The following is a 19749-nucleotide window of genomic DNA, read 5'->3' on the forward strand; positions in this document are numbered from 1 at the left end:
CAAATGGATCTGTTATCCACATATTGCCATGTCTGGGATCTTCCTTCTCTGGGTAATGACAACCAAAAGGTTCTGTGAGTGACTGTAAGTGCTGTTGAACAATGGTTACCACCTGCCGGTTGACATCCTTCTCTCTCAGGTATTCATCAAAGTTTGAAAACATTTGCAGATCTTCTGCAAAAAACGCCAACCGCGTTTGCCACAGTAATATTTTCTTTTGAAAAGCATCCATTTTACCTGGTAGGGTGAACACGTCCTTAAGTTGTTCTTGCAAGGATGTGTTTAGTTCATTTAATAGCGAAAAAGTATCTGCCAGGTATGCAAGCGTGGCTACCCACGCATCGTCGGAGAAGAGTTCTTGTAATTTGGGATTATTTGGCCGCTGGAAAAATATGTTGACTTCTTCACGCAGGGTGAACAGTCACGTTAGTATCTTGCCCCTCGACAGCCATCCCCCCTCAGCGTGAAGAAGAAGGGGAGTATACAGGGAACCCATTTCTTAGCAAAGTGCCTCAAATATTCAAGAATCGAGCGCTTTATGTTGAATTTCATTTATAATTTTAATAACATCTGATAATACTTCGCGTAGTTCTGGGGATATTTTTTTTTTCCACCGCAAGTTGCTCACGATGTATAATACAGTGTGAGGACAAAATGTCTGGGCGACCAACACTTTTCACCTTTGCAACAATTCCTGAAAGATGTCCAGTCATGTTTGCAGCACCGTCTGTACATATCCCAATACATTTTTCCATTCAATTCCGCGTTCCAGGGAATAACTATTAAGTGCTTCAAAATCTCAGAGCTGGTTGTTCCACCCAGCAAGCTGAGCAGTTCTTCCTGTAACTCTCCTTCACACTCAACCCTCACAAAGCAAAGGAGAAGTGTCTTGTTACTTACGTCTGCTGATTCGTCAAGTTGAATTGAATAAGATGGTGAATTTTTCACCATTTTTAAAACTTGGTTTTCTTTCTTTTTTTAAAAAAAAATATATTTTATTGATCTTTCACAGAGAGGAAGGGAGAGAGACAGAGAGCTAGAAGCATCGATGAGAGAGAAACATCAATCAGCTGCCTCCTGCACATCCCCCACTGGGGATGTGCCCGCAACCCAGGCACACGCCCTTGGTCTGAATCAACCCGGGACCCCTCAGTCCGCAGTCCCACGTTCCATCCACTGAGCCAAACCGGCTTCAGCAAAAACTTGATTTTCAATATCTTCAGCCATGTCTTCAATTCCACGTTTGACAGTGTTAGCGGACATAGGAATTGCTTTCAGTTTCTGGGCAGCCTGCTTTCCCAAAACCTCTTCCCAGGCTTGTAACATGCAAGGCTTAATTAAGTCTTCTCCAATCCAATACGGCTTTTTTATTTTGTTGTGATCTGAAGCGCTATCAGATAAAAAGCCTTTAATAAGGATTTATCTCCAACAGTCATTTTTGTTAGGGCAATTACTTGCTTTTGAATATTTTCACGCATTCTTTGAAAATAGTCAAGTGGTTTTTTAGCTATACTGGGTGTTTTGATTGCAAATGTCTTTTGAGTTTCGAAGGTTCATGGCATCATTGGATAAACTCTCAGAACACACAACACAAAGCGGCCATGGATCCAGCGCTCTACCAGGTTCTTGAACAAATCCAAATTGCAAGTAGATCGAATTGTATTTTCTTGGTACTGTGAGTTTTTTCTTCTCTCTGCCTCCAGTTTGAATGTTCTTCCTAATGGTGCCTGACGAGGACTGTGGAGACTCTGATTCATTGATCAACTCATGGTTAAGTGAAGTACACATTTTACTATTGTTATCTTTTGTATTGCTAAAGAAATACAAAATATTCCTTTGCTTTGTTTCACTCATTATGGGTTTATTTCATTCGAATTTAAAACCAAACAAGAAATGGTAGTTATTAAAGTCAAACTATATGATGCCATCCTATCTAATAATAGACAAACATGGTAATTGACCATACCTTCGCTACGCCTCCCATTGGTTAATCAGCACAAAGATGGCGGTTAATTTGCAAATACAGGCTGGGAGCAAAGACTGAAGACAACATGAAAGCGAAGCGCTACAGAAGGGAGCTAAGTAGAGGCAGCGGAGACAGGAACGAAACCAAGGCTGTGGAGGCAGGAGGCGGGAGGTGGGAGGGGAAACCCAGCCGCAGTGGCTGGGTGCAGGAGGGCAAACCCAGCCGCAGTGGCTGAGAGTGCCAGTATCACCCAAGGATGGGCTCGCAGAGACCGCAGCAGAGTGGCAGCGAGCCTACCGAGCGACGGCGGCAGCGGCAGGCACAGCAGGCCCTGGATGAGCAGGAGTAGAGTGGCACCTGGTCTGGGCTCAGGCTCCTCTCTGGCTTCCTGCCACTTTGTGCACTACCACATCCCTCAGGGGAGGTTGGACTGCTGGTTTTGGCCCAATCCCTGCAGGCCAAGCCAAGAGACCCGACCAGTGCATGAATCCATGCCCCGGGCCTCTGTTAAATATAGCAGTTAAAGAAAATACATAGTTACATATAATACACAATAAAATAAAGCAGACAGATGAGAATTGGTAATAGCAGAGCCGGTGACTGCTGTAATGGTCAAAACAATACTGAAGCTGCTTACACCTCTCTTGTTTCCCCCTCTCTAGTTACTAGAAAGGGAAATGCACGAAATGTACTAGACTCGTGAATTTAGTGCAATGTAAAGGTGAAAATTGTCATTCAGTCAGAATATAAGAATTTCTTAAATACTTTTTGTTTTATTATTATTTATTAGGATTAATAAAAAATAAAAAATGCAAATAATGTCCAAATTTTTCTATGAACCACAAAAATTTTCTCACGGACCACCAGTGGTCAGTGGACCATGGTTGGCGACTGCTGCTTTATACAGCTGTCTGCTTTGAGTCTATTGTCTTTTCAGGTAATGCGAACAAGATCTATCTCTCTGAGAAATGTCCTTAAAATGTAGTTGAAATTATTTTTTCAGCCAAGAAGATGAATCTTTGAATCACATGTGTGTTCTAAGAAATTTAACACATTGTACACATTATTCACATTAGTCATTCATACTTGTCTATATTTCACTGTTTATCTGATTGATCTATTTGCATAGATTTCAACTCCACAGACACACACATGATCCAAACACAGTAATACTGCCCTCTGGGGACAGACATGGAGGTTGAGAAACAGAATCAGAATTCAAACCCAGATCATCAAACCCAGAGGTCTGAGCCTAACCATTATGTTTCAGTCATTAGAGACCAGACTCCCTGACAATTTCAACTCCACACATTATCAGCTTTATTTTATTAGTAGCTTTGTTTAATCAGAATTAATTCAGAGCCTTGATTTTCTAATCTATAAAACGGCAACTACACAGAAAAGCAAATGATATAATACACATTTTATTATTATTTTATTAGTCAGTGCTATTATTCTTAGTCTACCACTTTATAACTAATTATTCAGTATATGCTATGTTATAATTAACTTGATAATGAATCCTTACAACTATGGGTGTTTCATTAAAACTATTGAACATTGTTACATTTTAAGATGCTCTGTATATGGCTGAGTAGTATTCCATTGTGTAAATGTACCACAGCTTTTTTATCCACTTATGGATGGGCCTGGAGAGTATGGTGCTGAGTGAAATGAGCCAGTCAGAGAAAGACAAGTACCATATGATTTTACTTATATGTGGAATCTAATGAACAAAATAAGCTAACAAACAACGTGGAGACAGGCTCATGAATATAGAGAACAGACTGACAGCTGCCAGGCTGGAAGGGCTTGGGCACTGGATGAGAGAGGTGAAGGAATTAAGCAAAGAAAAAAAGAAAGACTCATGGACAGAAACAACAGTATGGTGACTACCGGAGGAAAGGGGGCTGGAGGGAGGTGGAAGAATGTAAAGAGAAAATAAATGGGAAGGAGACTTGACTTGGAGTGGTGAACACACAAGGCAATATACAGATGATATATTATAGAATTGTACACTGAAGCTTATATAATTTTATTAACCACTGTCACCCCAGTAAATTCAATAAAAAAGGTGCTCTGTGGAAATGAAGCTTTATCATCTGTGACTTATTTTGCAGGCTTGGCTCTGCCTTAATCCTTAATAGGAATAAAGAGGGGGGCGGGCGAGAACATAGTGATCAGGAGGAAGTGCCAGGAGACAAAGGAACAGTTTAGAAATCAATTCTGAGTCATGGATCCTTCTCAAGAGGCAGGGCCAAGGTTTATCTTACCACCATCCCACGTAGTTGTCCAAGAATTGAGACCATTTTTTTTTTTCATTCTGTCTTGGAGTTTAGAACAAGTGCCAAGAGCAATCCAAACAGGCCTCGTGCCCTTTTCTAAATCCTTTCTTTGAGATGGTATGATCCAGTAAAGCACATGAAACACTAATCACAAAAGATTCATGTTCACCACCAATTAAGCACAATCAGGGAAGGATAAGCCTTCCCATCTCACCTGAAGCTGCAGAGAACTTGGCCACTTGATCAACTGACCTGCCGCCTTGGTTTGATCTTGGTCATGAGATCTTATCAGCTCTGTTTCCATTTCCCAACCCCTCCGCCTCCGGGAGAACTTCAGGGTATTTTTTCTAGCTAAAGTCTAAGCCTCATTTTGCTGCGTGCAACTTTTTTTTTTTTTTCCTCATCAGCTCCCACTCTAAATGCTTTAATCCAAAAAAAAGTAAGTTGCCATGGTGACTCCTATTGTAGTTGTTAGAAGCTTTTGTTAGATGCAGTCATCTTGTTGTTATATTTTAGCCTTAAAATTTCCAGCAACAAGAAAAACGAAGAAATGTTGAATTTGTTAGAATAGAAAGTGAAGTGCTTAGCAATCTCTAAGCAGAATGAAAGCTGGGAAGTGGGCAGCATGGGCACTCCAGGCCTCTGAGGAAGGGAGCCACCCGTGAATGCCACTGCAGGGCGAGGCATTTCCAAAGGAGCAGGTACTGATGGGCAACAAAAAACCTCGTGGTCTTTTTAGCTTCGATGATCTGCTTATAGGGGCCTAAATAAATGACTAAATAAGTCAGGCAATGCACAGCTCCAATAGGAACCTGCAAACAATAACTCCAAACCAAATATGTCCTGCTAGCTCGTTTTTAAAATAAAGTTTTATTGGAACACAGCTATGTCCATTGCTTTATGGATTGCCTATGGGTGCTGTCACACTGCGATAGCAGAGTTGAGTAGTTGCAGCAGAGACCATATCACCTGTAAAATAAAACATTTATTATCTTGCCCTTTGTAGAAGTTGGCTGACCCCCACTAGAGGGCTGGAAAGAGACCAAAGAGTTAAGGGAGAGTAAGTGTGGCCAGCACAGTTCAGAATCCTATTTGAATATTTTGAATGTAAATAATCACTTTCTCCTGGCAAGCAGAAAGTCTACTTCACCTCTGTGTTAGCTCAGGTCCTCCGAGGAGCCGATGCCATGACAATATTAGACTTGCAAGAGATTTATTAGAGAAAACCACTGTGAAGGGCTACAGGGAGGAGGCTGGAGGAGACAGGAAAAGCCTTTAGAACGGCCTGCAGGTCTGACTTCCATGGGACAAGAAAGAAAGGAAGGGGTGTCGATAGAAAGCCTCACACTGCAACACAGCTCTAAAAGGCCTCCGCTGGGCCCAACAAGGTCTGCAGGGAAAGGTCCCCCACGAGGAGTCCTATCTCTTGCAAGAATGGGTCTGCCAGAAGCAGGGTCCTGTGCATGGCCATGGAGGATTCAGGAGGCAGCGGCGGGACCATCCATCAATGACGCTCCCCACAGCACATCAAGTGGTACATCTTCATGGCTCTCATGCTGCCTCCATCCTACTAGCTCAAAATTATCATATTTCCAACCTGCCCACGATTGTGGAGAGGCCGATGTGTATACAGAGCACTATGTTCAAGTTTTGTGATAGGGAGAAAAAACACAGAGGATAAAAAAATTTACTGAAAAGTTCAAAGCAGGGTGAAGATTCCTGGAATTGCTGAAAAAGACGATACAATGATCTGAGTTTTCTCTGCAGTTGTTTGTTAGGCTGTCAGTAGAAACCTGGGAAACTCCCTTCCTGACTTTGTTCTGGGCCCTCGGACTCAAAGAGCCTGTGTTATGCTGGTTCCTGAGGCCCAGCGCTCTGGGCTGGCTCTCTCTCCTGCCGAAAGTGCACGCCCACAGAGTACAGATACTAGACCCATGAAGTGGAACAGGTGTCAAGCTGCTTCCGAGTTTCCAATCAGTATTCCTGCTTTGCAGTGGAAACAGGCAGAGGTGAAAGGGGGATTTCGAAAAGATGAATCCATATAATGTTTTCTCACAGTGCAAAGGCCTGGCAGCCTTCCCTGCTTTTCTTTTGTTCTCTGCCCGACCTCCTTTTGGTAAAATCTGACAGGGGAGACACTGTGACCACTAACTGTATAATGAAAAGGATGTAGCCAGGATCACTCCAAAAGTGCTAAAATATTGTTAAACAAATATGTGAACGAATGGAGTTGATATTGATAATGTACTTTGCTCTCTGTGTAAGCAACTTCAAAGGATGACCTGGGACCTCAAGAGTGTGTTGGCTACAATTGTAAAAAGCAGAATTCTTCTAGAAGGCACTTTAGTTGCAGAATTAAAAGAGACCTTTCTTCCGGGAAGGGAAGTCAGCTCGGCCGGCCTTCTTGCATTGTTTTCTTACTGTTCCCTTAGAGATCAAACCAACAGACCCAGCTATGAGTTCCTCTCAAACCTGTCCCCCTTCTCATGCCCTGCTCCTCACTGCCATTTACCAACGCCCCGTCACCCTTTGTCTTTCCCCCTGTGGTTCTAACTGGTATTGGGAAGAAAATAGAGAAAAAGGACAATAGCTTTCTGCTCTCCAAAAGCTAAAAGCTGGTAGCTTCCAAGGCCTCCTACGTCTGCCCTATGATTTTCTTGCCTTAGTAACAAGTTTCCTAAGAACAGTTTGCTAGTAGAAACTCTACTAATTATATAATGGGGGCGGGGGGAGGAACCCAAATGCCCAGACTTTAATTTATCATTCACTGTACAAAAGGTATGAAGAATTATATTAATGAGCATCATATTTACAGATGTATTTTTTTAGATTACTCATTTTATGTGATTTAATGTTACTTTAATAACTGTTAAGAGATTTTGGTTATTAGTTGGCACATCACTAAGGGTATTTATACTTAATGATGAAAACTGAAATAAGATAAAATACAATATGCTAAAGATTTTATGTATTCTAATTTTAAAGAGCAAATGCAACAATGTTAGACTGACTTCTACGCATACTCTTTTACTTTGATAATAGGAAAGTAAGGCTTATTTATGTTTTATAATGATTGTAGTTTATAGTTACATGCTTATTTTTAAAATAGTATATATGTGTACATATATATCATTATATTAAAACAAATGCCACAATTTTAAATTGTTTCTTTGTGAGTTTCTTTTATTTTTTAGTTTATTTTTATTGTTGAGGGTATTACAGATGCCCCCCACTTACCCCCTTTGTCCCCCTCTACCAGGCTCCTGCCCCACCCCAGGTCTTCACCGCATTGTTGTCTGTGTCCATGGGCTATGCATATATGCATATAAGTTCTTCGGTTAATCTCTTCCTGCTCCAGCCTTTCACACCTTACATAATACCCAGAACTTACTGAAGATAGTAATTTTATAAAATGTTCTGAAGTTGAGCCTCCCACAGTCTCACCACCCACACCCATCCCAAGAAAAGTGAGGGTGTGAAACACAAATTTGCTAAAGGTAATTAAAACATAAATAATATTTTAAAATCATAATTAAAATTAATTATCAATTACAGCTGTCAATATATAGAGAACTCTATCCTTAATAATAGATTTGTCCTTTCTTCAGTCCTACTTTAGAAATATATATATATATATGGACTTACATATATATGTACATTACTATGACCAAGAAAGTTATTAATTAAAGAGAAATCAACAGATATTTCTCCTATTACTTATCTTACTTCATTTGAGGTCAGTGGTATCCAAATTTTTAGACATCAAATTCCCTTTTAATTATTTTTTTATGTGTCCATGTTTTGAAGTGGTCTATGTATTAAATGAAGAAACTCAATTAAATAGAAATTTAATTTTTCCAATTCTATTCATCCAGGGACATGTGAGTGTTCATCGGAGCTTCCAACTTTCAATAGTGAATCACCATGAGTTGATATAACTTTAGCTTTAAGACAAGACAAAAGGTTTCACCAGTAGCTAGAGATACCCAGGTTCCATCAGGTTGTTTAAAAAACAAAAACAAAAAATGAGTATGGCCTGCAGGCTTCCATCCCTAACTTCATGAATCCCAGAAGAGCAAGGGACACTGTTGAGAAGCATTGCTCCAGGGCAGGGGCTGTTTCTCAACATCTTTTCACACCGATATCCAGGACATACAACCAACCCACTGTTATAAGTAACTATCGACCACAGTGGCATGTTCAGTCCATGCTGCCCCATGGGCAGGAATGTGCCAGAATCTTGAGGAGAAGATGGGGCCCATTGAGAAGAGAGAAAGTGTGAATTGGAAAGGCATCTCCGGTGACTGATACAACCTGCACTTCACCTCCATGGTTGAAAGTAACTGCTCGGAGTGACAGAATTCCTGAGCAGAAAGGGAGACTATTTATTCAGTTACGACAATTAAGCCCTTTTCTATAAACCCTACCTGTGGCTAAGTTACTAGGAAAATTCTCAGGATCTGAAATGTTTTTATTATTTTCTCTGTATTTTGGAACAGCAATGTAATCTCTTAATTCACGTTTGGAGTCCAATCCCTTTGGGAAGAATTCCTGCTCCAGGGTTCCTACAAGATGAGTTTGGTAGGTAGAATATCTCTCTTATTATGAGCACTCAAATATTACTCAACAGTCTAAAACATACAAGAAAGGGGGCTCTCAGGGGCAGTAGCCAGACTTCACCGCAACTCCCTCCACATGCTCTTCACAGCAGCTCCTGGGTGGCCTTCGCCTGTGGAGGAAGCCCTTTGAGTTTGAGATGCTAAGATGAAACATGAGGACACGCACTGAATGTGGGAGGCAGAGCTCATTGTCCCCTTCCCTGCGATTATGAAAAAGGCTTCCCACACTCCCAACGTTCACATTCCGAGTGAAATGATAAGCCTGAAACCCACCAATCGATTTTGGAAACGGCAGGCTTGGATGTGCATAGAGGTGATTTTGCTGAACTTTGATAATCTGCCAGTGTCTTCATCATATTTTCCAGGGAGCTTATTATTAGCTGTACTCAAAGTACACAGACACCTTGAATGCATTAGAGTAATCCCAATAGCTTCATCTTTGAAAAGATTTTGAGCTAGAACTTTGGCTAATTTTATTTTCCAGTGGAAGTCCAACCCTGCCAAGGATTCAAAATTGGAAGCATTCCCCAAACCAAGCCTACTTATTTCAATACATTATCTTCCTCGGTCGGGTTTTGCCAAACAAAGGAATTGTGTACATTTTTAGTCTGTAGCTTATGGAATAAGTTTCAGGTGGGCAATGATTTGCATTTATGAGGATAAGAGGGATATAGCACAAAAGAAACTAAAGTCACACACTGAAGGTAGCATAAACAGATTTCCAAATGAACAAGTAGGTAAGATTACAACTAAATAATAAAAGGGCTATTACTTAAAAAGCCTATATCCACTGGGCTTTTTTTTTTTTTTTACAGTGAAATGCCCTGTGTAGGCAACATAATTATGTAAAATATATTAGAACAATTGACTCAATGAGCAGGATACTAGGGAACTGAAGCTTAGTTCATCTGAAACTCTGATTTCACACATGAAAAAACTAATAGACTGAATGGCTAAATGCATATTTTAGCTCACACAATGGCATACCCAAGCCCTTTGGGTTCAATAGCTTTCCATTACAACATCTAACACTTTATGAAGATCCAAACTGCATTTGATTCTTTATCAAAAAGTACAAGAGTGGAATTGGAGGTAGCAAGTCTTGGCTGTGCAGGACACTAAAGAACATAGAAAGTAATGATATGGGCAAGGTGAACTGTTTGTCATATGTTCTGTGGTTGTGTTGTGATATGACATGTCATTCTCCTCGGTACTAGGGAGAACTTCTTGAACTAAAGCTCATTTAAAATACATATTGCTTATTAGTTGTCAAGAAAAGACTGACTGCATGTGTTACATTATGGAATAAAAAGGGTGTTGGCTAGTCTGAGTCTGCACCCACTTTGGAAAAAGAGAATTAAATGTTCTTTAAAAGTAAGATATTTTTTGATGCACATCAAGTTCTCTCTATGGTTACATTATAGAGATTTACTAAAAGTTTATAAAGATTTTATTTATTTGCCTGTGACATAAAGAATCTTAATCCAAATGTCAATCCAATGTATCTGAGTTTGTGACAATTACTCCTCTAATGAATGATGCTTCATTAAAACATAGGAAGAGTAAGCCTCTCACACTCTTAAAGGAGACTAGCACTTATTACATTGTATTGAAATTGGATTTTTAAAGAATGTATTCTCTATTAGTTACCTGAGGAACCTAACAGTATCTTATCTACTATTGATAGTCACAGAATCTAACACTGTACCTTGCATCTCAATAATATTAAATACCTATAATATTTAGTTCGACAATTTTTATTGAATTGAACTGAGTATAATCATTCCTACTTTTAAATGCAGAGAGTTGGGTATAGATTACTTGTGTGCATCCCAATGAAATTATCAGAACAGTGAATCAAACAGGACTATGTTGCTATTTTCTGGGGACAGTGACAGCTCATGTGGAAGAGTTAACTGCCCACCAAATCACCAGAGTATAGCAATGACATTGAGAAGTGGCTTCACAGGCACAGATTACATTTCCCAGCCTCCACTGCAGGATGGGTGGGAACATATGACTAATACTCATCGGATTGCTACATCAATGAGAAACAACTGCTCTCCTGCTGAGCTAGCAAATTTTGGTGTTTTAAATTATTGCAGCAGCTACTCTGAACCTAATAATAGACCACAAAATATAACCATGCCTATCAATTCTTTTTGAATCTCCATACACAAACATTGTTTTCTCCGGATGCCCTGAACTGGTAATTTGAACAGCATGTCATTCAGGAGTTGCAATATTGCTTTTGAAGTACTGTATATGCAACAGGATTTGCTACTCAGCTGAATTCATCATCAAAGTGACTCTGATGACTTTCCTGCTGGTGGTAGATCTTTGAAGTACTTGTTCACATCATTAGAAAAGCATCATTGTTTTTCTCTTCCATCAAGCACACGTAGATATCCCTTCACTTTCCTCTCTTCCTCCCTTTCATTCTCCTGCCACCTACTCCTACTTCAATTCTCTACATCAGTGGTTCTCAACCTTCCTAATGCCGCAACCGTCTAATACAGTTCTTCATGTTGTGGTGACCCCCAATTTCATTGTTGCAAATTGAACATAATTAAAGCATAGTGATTAATCACAAAAACAATATGGAATTATATATGTGTTTTCCGATGGTCTTAGGTGACCCCTGTGAAAGGGTCGTTCGATCCCCAAAGGGGTCGCGACCCACAGGTTGAGAACCACTGCTCTACATACTTACAGAGATTTCTTTTCTAACTTAAAAGCGTAACTTTAACTGCATTTTTATAATAATAAATGAGTAGTTTCCATATTTTATGAATTACTGACAATTGAAGTAGGTATTTGCTTGTATTTTATTTATGATTATGTTGCATTCTCCACTGCATTTAAAACAGGAAACTCAGACCTGTCTGTGATACCTCCTATTACTGTGGCGCTGATCCTGTAATGAGCCAGTAAGCAGGCTGTCTTTGGACACTGGAGTAACTCTTTGATGTTATAAAGATGTACAAATCAAATTCCCTCCGTACATATTTAGCACAAGCTCAGATTTATGCCTTTAATAAAGGACAGCAGTGATCTGGTTGCAGGAGAATTTTCCCTGTGGGTGCCATTTGCCTACAAGCCATAGAAGTAGAAGGCTACATGGTCCCAACTGAGTAAAAACATTTTCCAAAATTCTGCTGGGTAAGTGAACAGTGAAATGGACTTCTCGTGGGGAGCTGGGCAATTAGCAACTCAGAAATCATTTAGTGATCATTCCTGTCTGCATACATTTGTTATTGCTACCACACCTCAAAAAGTATTTATATCTTTACTGTTTGACTGAAATCAGGCTCCCCTTAGACTCTTGAACTAGAGGCCCGGTGCACGAATTTGTGCATGGGTGGGGTCCCTAGGCCTGGCCAGCAATCAGGGCAGGCTAGGGGGAGGAACCGCAGGAGGTTGGCCACCAGCCCGATTGGGGCAGGCTGGCTGAGGGGAGGTTGGCTGTGGGAGTGCACTGACCACCAGGGGGTAGCTCCTGCGTTGAGCGTCTGCCCCTGTTAGTCAGTGAGCGTCATAGCAACTGGTTAACCAATCATTCCGGTCATTTGGTTGTGATGGTCACTCAGTCTTTTATATATATAGACTAGAGGCCCGGTGCACAAAAATTTGTGCACTCGGGGGGCAGCGGGGGGTTCCTCAGCCTGGCCTGTGCCCTCTCGCAGTCTGGGACCCTCGGGAGATAACGCCCTGCTTGCTTAAGCCTGCTCCCGGGTGGCAGAGGGCAGGCCCAATCCCTAGGTGCAGCCCCTGGTCGGGCTCAGAGGAGGGCCGATTGGGGAGTTGGGGCGCCGCACCTTGTCATGCACAGAGCAGGGCGGATTGGGAGGTTGGGATGCCACCCTCAGTCACGCTAAGGGTAGGGCCAATTGGAAGGTTGGGGCACCACCCCCGTCACACTCAAGGCAGGGTCGATGGGGAGGTTGTGGTGCCACCCCCTGTCACACACAGAGCAGGGCCAATCCGGGGGTTGGGGCACTGCCCCCTGTCATGCACAGAGCAGGGCCCATCAGGGGGGTTGGGGCTCCTTACTCTGTCACGCACAGAGCAGGGTCAATCAGGGGGTTGGGGAGCTCCCCGCTGTCACGCACAGAGCAGGGCCAATCAGGGGGGTTGGGGAGCTCCCCGCTGTCACGCACAGAGCAGGGCCAATAGGGGAGTTGGGGCACCGCCCCCTGTCACACACAGAGCAGGGCAGATCAGGGGGTTGGGGCGCCACCACTGTCACACTCAGGGCAGGGCCAATGGGGAGGTTATGGCTCTACCCCGTCACACACAGAGCAGGGTCCCTGGGGGGTGGCGGGGGTTGGGGCGCTGCACCCTGTCACACACAGTGCAGGGCCGATCAGAGGGTTGGGGCGCCGCACCCTGTCACACACAGAGCCGCAGGGCGATCAGGGGGTTGGGGAGCTCCCCCGTATCAGGAACAGAGCAGGGCGGATAGGAAGGTTGTGGCCCCGCCCCCTGTCACACACAGAGCCGCAGGGAAATCAGGGGGTTTGGGCGCTGCCCCCTGTCATGCTGATCCCAGTGCCGGGAGGCCTCTCGGCTCCGCTGATCCCGATGCTGGGAGGCATATTATGCTTTTACTATATAGGATAGAGGCCTGGTGCATGGGTGGGGCTGGCTGATTTGCCCTGAAGGGTGTCCTGGATCAGGGTGGGAGTCCCCACTGGGGTGCCTGGCCAGCCTGGGTGAGGGGATGATGGCTGTTTGCAGCTGGTCACACACCCTTCAGGGTGGGGGTCCCCACTGGGGTGCCTAGACAGTCTGGGTGAGGGGCTGAGGGCTGAAGCTCCCAACTGCTCCTTTTTTTCTTTTTTCTTTTTTATTCTGGGCTAGCTTTCACTCTGGCTCCAGCTCTGAGGCCTCTGCTGCTGAAAGCAGGTATCTGGTTTGTTTAGGTTCTATAATCGAAACAATGGATAACTCCAGCTCTGAGATCCCAGCTCACTGAAAGCAGGTTTCTGGGGTTTTGTTTAGCTCCTATATTTGTTACAATGTTTCAAACTGCAGGCTCAGAGGCCGGCAAGGCAGGCGGGGAACGTTGGTTTCCTCCGTCACTGAAGCAAGCAAGCCTCATGTTAGTTTCAAGCTGCCTGGCTGCCAGCCGCCATCTTGGCTGGCAGTTAATTTGCATATTGCCCTGATTAGCCAATGGGAAGGGTAGCGGTCATACGCTAATTACATGTTTCTCTTTTATTAGATAGGATTCTCTATCTGGCAAAGAGTTTCCCACCTAGCTCTTTCAATCCAAACACTGTATGTTACTAGATTGTTAGTCCTTAAAATTGGTGATAAACTAAATCCCACCTTTTAAATTCTCTCTTGCAATAGGTTACTTCACTTATCCAACTGCTCTATACCAGGAAGCTCCAATTTACAACCTTATTAAAAATCACTAATATTCCTTTTTTGAGCCTGGCAAAAATGTTAACAAGTTTCTTTGTTTGGCACATGGACTTTTATACAAAAGAATACAATTTCTGCAAACATAACAGTCCTTTTGTTTTGCCAAAGGAAGATTGAAACATGATTTTTATCGCTTCAGATGGATGCTGTGGAGGTTTCCTCGTCACAATAGGATCAAGCAAAGCCACCGTGGAGCTATACCCATTTTAATTGTGTTTGCTCTGCCCTAAAAACTAAAAAAACTAAAGCTCAAGAAAGCTAGGCTTTTGAACTTGGTATTTTTTTTTTTTCAAATGTACTAAATTACTGAACCAACAGCTCACAAAATAAACAACCTTTGCTCTGGGTTTGGTATTTTGTGAAATTATAGAGAAAACAGTTTTAGAACTGGAAAAGAACTTAATATTTATCTTGTCCAACTCCTTATTTTATAAATGAAGAGAATGAATCCTGCCCAGGAAGTTTAAAGTGCCTTTCTTAAACTTAGAATTAATGGCAGAGTCAAACTAGAACTGAGTCTTGTCACTCCTGTTTCTTCTTTGTCAAATTTTCCGATTTGAGGATGGTATCAAAGTTGTTCATGAAGACCTAAATCTGGAATAAGAAAGGTCTTTCAATCATATAAACGAGAATCTATGTTGTATCAAGAATATAAGATATTAAACAAAAAAGTCAGTGAAAGAACCTGGCCTGTGTGGTTGAGTGTGGACCTATGAACCAGGAGGTCACAGTTCCATTCTGGTCAGGGCACATACCCAGTTTGTGGGCTCAACCCCCAGTGCGGGGCATGCGTAAGGCAGCCAATCAATGATTCTCTCTCATCATTGATGTTTATATTTCACTCTCCCTCTCCCTTCCTCTCTGAAATAAATAAAGATATATATTTTTAAATTAGATAAACAAGAAAAGGTAAATATAAACTTGTTGATGTGTCTTGCTCCCCACATGGCCAAGACTATATGGCCATAGTGTTAATGTAGGTCACAGAATTCATGGTCAGGATGACCCAGTTACAGTGTGTGATAACTGGTCTTTTGCAAATACGTAAGATAGAGCCTATATATAAGCATTTTCTAAGTGATAATTTTCTTCTCAAAGGCATCGTTTATGAATATAGGCAAATCTGAATCTAAGTTTTTAATTACTAAAAACTGGACGATATTAATCAAAAGTGAAGACGTGTTTGAAAGTTTCTTAAGGCTTCACAATCACTCCTCATGCTGCTGAGTGTGGCCAAGGACCAGTAACAGCAGCTTCACCTGGGAGCTTGTTAAAAACACAATACTCAGTCCCACCTAAACATGTCTGCAAGCACAGCACAGGAATCCGAGTTTTAACAAGCTCTCCAGGTGATTCCTATGCATGCTAAAGTTTAAGGAGCTTTGTTCTAATTGTGACAGGCTCAACCACTTTGCACATTGGGGTCATATGGGAAACTTTTTAACATATTTATGCCTGAGTCCCATCCCAGATTCATATTTCATTGGTGTGGGGTGAAACCTGGGCATTATCATGGCTGAGAATGAGTTCTCCAAAAATTTGTTTGGGGCATTTGTGTTGGTTCTTTTTTATAAAACTATTGGAAACAGACCTCAGCCTACCCAGCTCCCCAAGGTTTATAACGTGGGTCTGCAAAATGAGCGGATACAATGCTACTATCAGAATGCAGGCAGAAAAATATTAGAACTTTCATTTTTATATATTTTAAATTTCAATGTCATAGAATTAATTTTTTCCAAGTTTATGATCTATATAACATATTAACATAGTAATATATGTGTAAGGTTTATAAATATCATAAATAAGGAGGATGCTTATTTTTAATAACTTTAGATTATAAATCTTTAATTTGTAATAAATACAAGATATCATTAAATTCCTTTGTCAGAGTTTATGATATAGAATGATGGTTTACACATTTCAGTGTGCATGAAAATCACCTGGGAAGCTTGTTAAATATAAATTCCTGGGGCCCACCTGACAGAGATAAATTCCGTTAGCCTGAGTTTGGGCCTAGGAATTTGTACTACAAGATGATTCTAAGGTAAATACTTCATAAACCACTCATTTAGGACCAGGCCCTGTCTCAGTTAGAGCAAAATGAGAGCAAGCTATCTGGGAACGCAGAGAATCCATTCAGAGCCTCAAAAGGCAGTAGTACCTCCATGAGATCATCAAGTCCAAAGGCTCACACCTCAGCTCTGCAGGATATCAGCACACTCAGAGGGTTACACAAACAGCTGTGTAACCAGGAATATCAATGGGCAAGTTTACAATGAGAAATACAACTTTTAGGTAGACTACAGTGGTTCTTATTGGTGGCTAATGCATGATGGCCCCGCAGAAAACCAATGGAATGCAACATTATAATTATAATTTTGCCTCTTTAGCCTAGAATCAGAGTAGAGAGAAATAATTATAATGTGAAGTGTTAAAAGTTTGTCTTCAAACATGGTAGGTGATATACTGTCAAGAACAGGGAAAGAATTACACCAAATGTAAATGTAAATGACATCAACACATCAATTAAAAGGTGCAGACTGTCAAATTACACATAAACAAAACCAACTATATGCTTCCTATCAGGAACTGACTTAAAAATAGGTTGAAAGTAAAAAGTTGTAATAAGATGCACATATTAACACTAATCCGAAGAAAGACGGAGTGTCTATGTTAATATCCGATAAAGCAGATTTCAGAGGAAAGAATGTATGTCAATGAGAATAAAAAGGATTATTTCATATTGATAATGGAGTCAACTATTCAAGAGAACATAGCAAACCTAAATGTTTATGACCCTAACTATAGAATTTGAATTAAAATAAAGCAAAAACTGATGGTGCTTCAAGAAAAAAATAGTAAATCCACAATTATAGACAATGCAGGACCTGAGAGGAAGGAATTGATATACTCAACAACATGAGTGAACCTCAAAGGCATTATATTGAGCAAAAAAAAAAAAAAAAATTAAATACAGTAAAAAAAAGAAAACCTAGATTATTCTATTGATGAAACATTTTAGATAAATGTAATCTTAGTGACAGAAAGCAGATCCCTGATTACCTTGGGATGGGGTGTAGGTAGGGCAGAGGGAACGTTTTTAGGTGATGTATCTGTTCATTATCTTGATTGTGGTTATTATTTCATAAGTATACTTTCATATGTCAAAATGTATCGAATGATATACTTCAAACACATTCAGTTTATTGTGTATCAGTTATACCTCAATAATCATAGTAAAAAATGACCCCCTGTAGCCTGGAACAATGCCAGAATTTAAGGGATTAGCACCTTGCCAGTGGTCTTTTAAAAGGGTGATTGTTCTATGACATGAACTTTTCTGATCTTAAATCCATATGGGCCAGCTTATTAATTTTAAGCTGCAGTGGAAGTTTGCTTTTAGATGAAAAATAATTTCTAAATAATGAATAATATTTAACAGGCTTTGTTTGGAACTCCCTCTCATTCTTGGAATCCCTTGATGCAAACGTCTCATTTTCTCTAGCTCTTCAATATCAAACACAACTTTAACCAAATGCTTTGATACCTTTATTTGCCCAAGATAATTTATGAAACTTAAATTTTTCACTATTTTAGATCTTTTATTGATTTAAATAAAGAATAACAAAACTTTAAAGGAATGGACTTATTCTTGTGATATTTCAGGCATCACAAAATAGGTAAAATAAGTAATTTGAAGTCAGCAGAAATTCTAAATCTATAATAACATTACTATCAACAGTGCTGCTCTTTTGCCTAGTCAGCATCCATAGTCACTACTTTAGTATCTCAAAGGAAAATTACAAACTTGATTTTCTTTTGAGGTTCATCTCTTTTCACTCATAGCCTCTTGGTTGAACCAACTTAGACTCCAACTTCAAGAATAATAAGGGCTTCTGTTGCTTCTCATAAATAATTTAGCTAGCAGAGGACTTTTCCTACCATCACTAACAATTATAAATCTAGACAGAATATGTAAAATAATTTTTCAAACATAAGATGATTGGCTATGAAGGACTTTCATCCCTGAGATGAGGGAAATAAATATGATAGAGTGCTATAACTGTTTTGCTACCTGGAGTCAGGTTGCAGGCCCGAGTATAGGTAGGGGAATTCAAACAGTCCACACTCTGGCCACATTGAGAAGAGGAGATTGGAGATCAGGAAAGCTGAGGCAGCCAGAATTTTATAGGGTAAAATACCTGCCAGAAGCCAATTCCAGCATGTCATAATTGCAAGAGTTTCATCAAAAGGTTGATGGAACTTGGGGACTCAACAAGGGCTGAGTCACATATGTTGTCACCTGTTGGGAATGGCTGAGGGCATTTCCCCAAACCTGAAAAGGGATGATTGCTTGCTGCCAGACAACTCAGGGCATCTTAATTTACATGTTTTTGCCTCCTACTGGCCAAACACCTGAACAGCCATAGGCAAATTCCCCCATTCTGACAATGCTTGTGTATATGGAAACCCTACCCTTTGAATTGTGTATCTCCGCCTTGCCTTAGGACAAATTGTATTAATAAAATAGCAAGGGGTCCTGAGATGAGGAGATCTTAGTTTCTTTAGCTAAGCTCCTCTGATCCCCAAATGCCTTTCAAAATTATGCTTCATCTCTGGACTCTTTATTAAGGTACACACAGCCCTTCTCCAGATTGCTGAACCCTTCTAGATGCTGGAACAAGAACCCCAGCAATATCAAAGAAGAGGTAACCACACAGGGGTGCACAGGGATATCTACATGTCTTGGCTGATTATTGATCTGTGCTTAGTAAGATGTAAGGACTTGAGACAGAGGAAAAGAATCACCAGGCATCAGTAAGTGAAACAATCCCTGGGGTTCAGACCTGCCTGGGAATAGTTCCCATTCTCATCATCCATACTGGGAAGCCTCATAGCATAGGGGGATTTGAGTAGATTCTTTAAAAGTGTATCACAGCGGTAGCAGGGCTAAATGAAACTGTAGATTAAAAGCTGTTGTGAACTCACATTAATAAAATTTAAAAGGCAAATTTTAAAAGCACCTCTTATAATTAATTGTATGCTAAGCAGTCTCATGATCCTTAAAAGAATATAACAAAATCCAGTATTCAGCTACATAATGTTTATATTGTTCAGCATCCAGTAAAAAAAAAAAAAAAATTACTCATATAGGCAGAAACATACATTAAACTGAAAAGTATTTAGCATGCTAAATAAAAGGGCAAATAAAAGACTGTTTGATTCATTTCATATGAAATTCTAAAAGAAATGACAACACTCTAGTGTTGTATATCATTGGTTTCCAGGGGCAGGGGCTAGAGAAGAGCTGGACTCTAAGAGGCACAGAAAAACTTGTTGAGGTAACAGAAATGTTTTGTACCTTGACCTGCTGGTGGTTCTACAATAATGTACTGAGTCACACTCAGCACAGCCAGGGGTGAACTTGATGGTGGTGGGCTGGGGG

The 19749-nt window shown here is 40.8% G+C and overlaps 1 long non-coding RNA gene across 1 annotated transcript in view; it reads right to left on the minus strand.

The window, feature by feature from the left end:
- Positions 1 to 4560, minus strand: part of LOC308515128 — a 62489-nt gene extending 57929 nt beyond the window's left edge. Inside the window, exon 1 of the long non-coding RNA XR_013995647.1 lies at positions 4466 to 4560. This is a non-coding gene — a long non-coding RNA (uncharacterized lncRNA). The remainder of the gene's footprint in view (positions 1 to 4465) is intronic.
- Positions 4561 to 19749: the final 15189 nt, after the last annotated feature.

The sequence above is a fragment of the Myotis nattereri genome (genome assembly GCF_964212035.1).
Source record: "Myotis nattereri genome assembly, chromosome: 1".
Classification (NCBI taxonomy): Eukaryota; Metazoa; Chordata; class Mammalia; order Chiroptera; family Vespertilionidae; genus Myotis; species Myotis nattereri.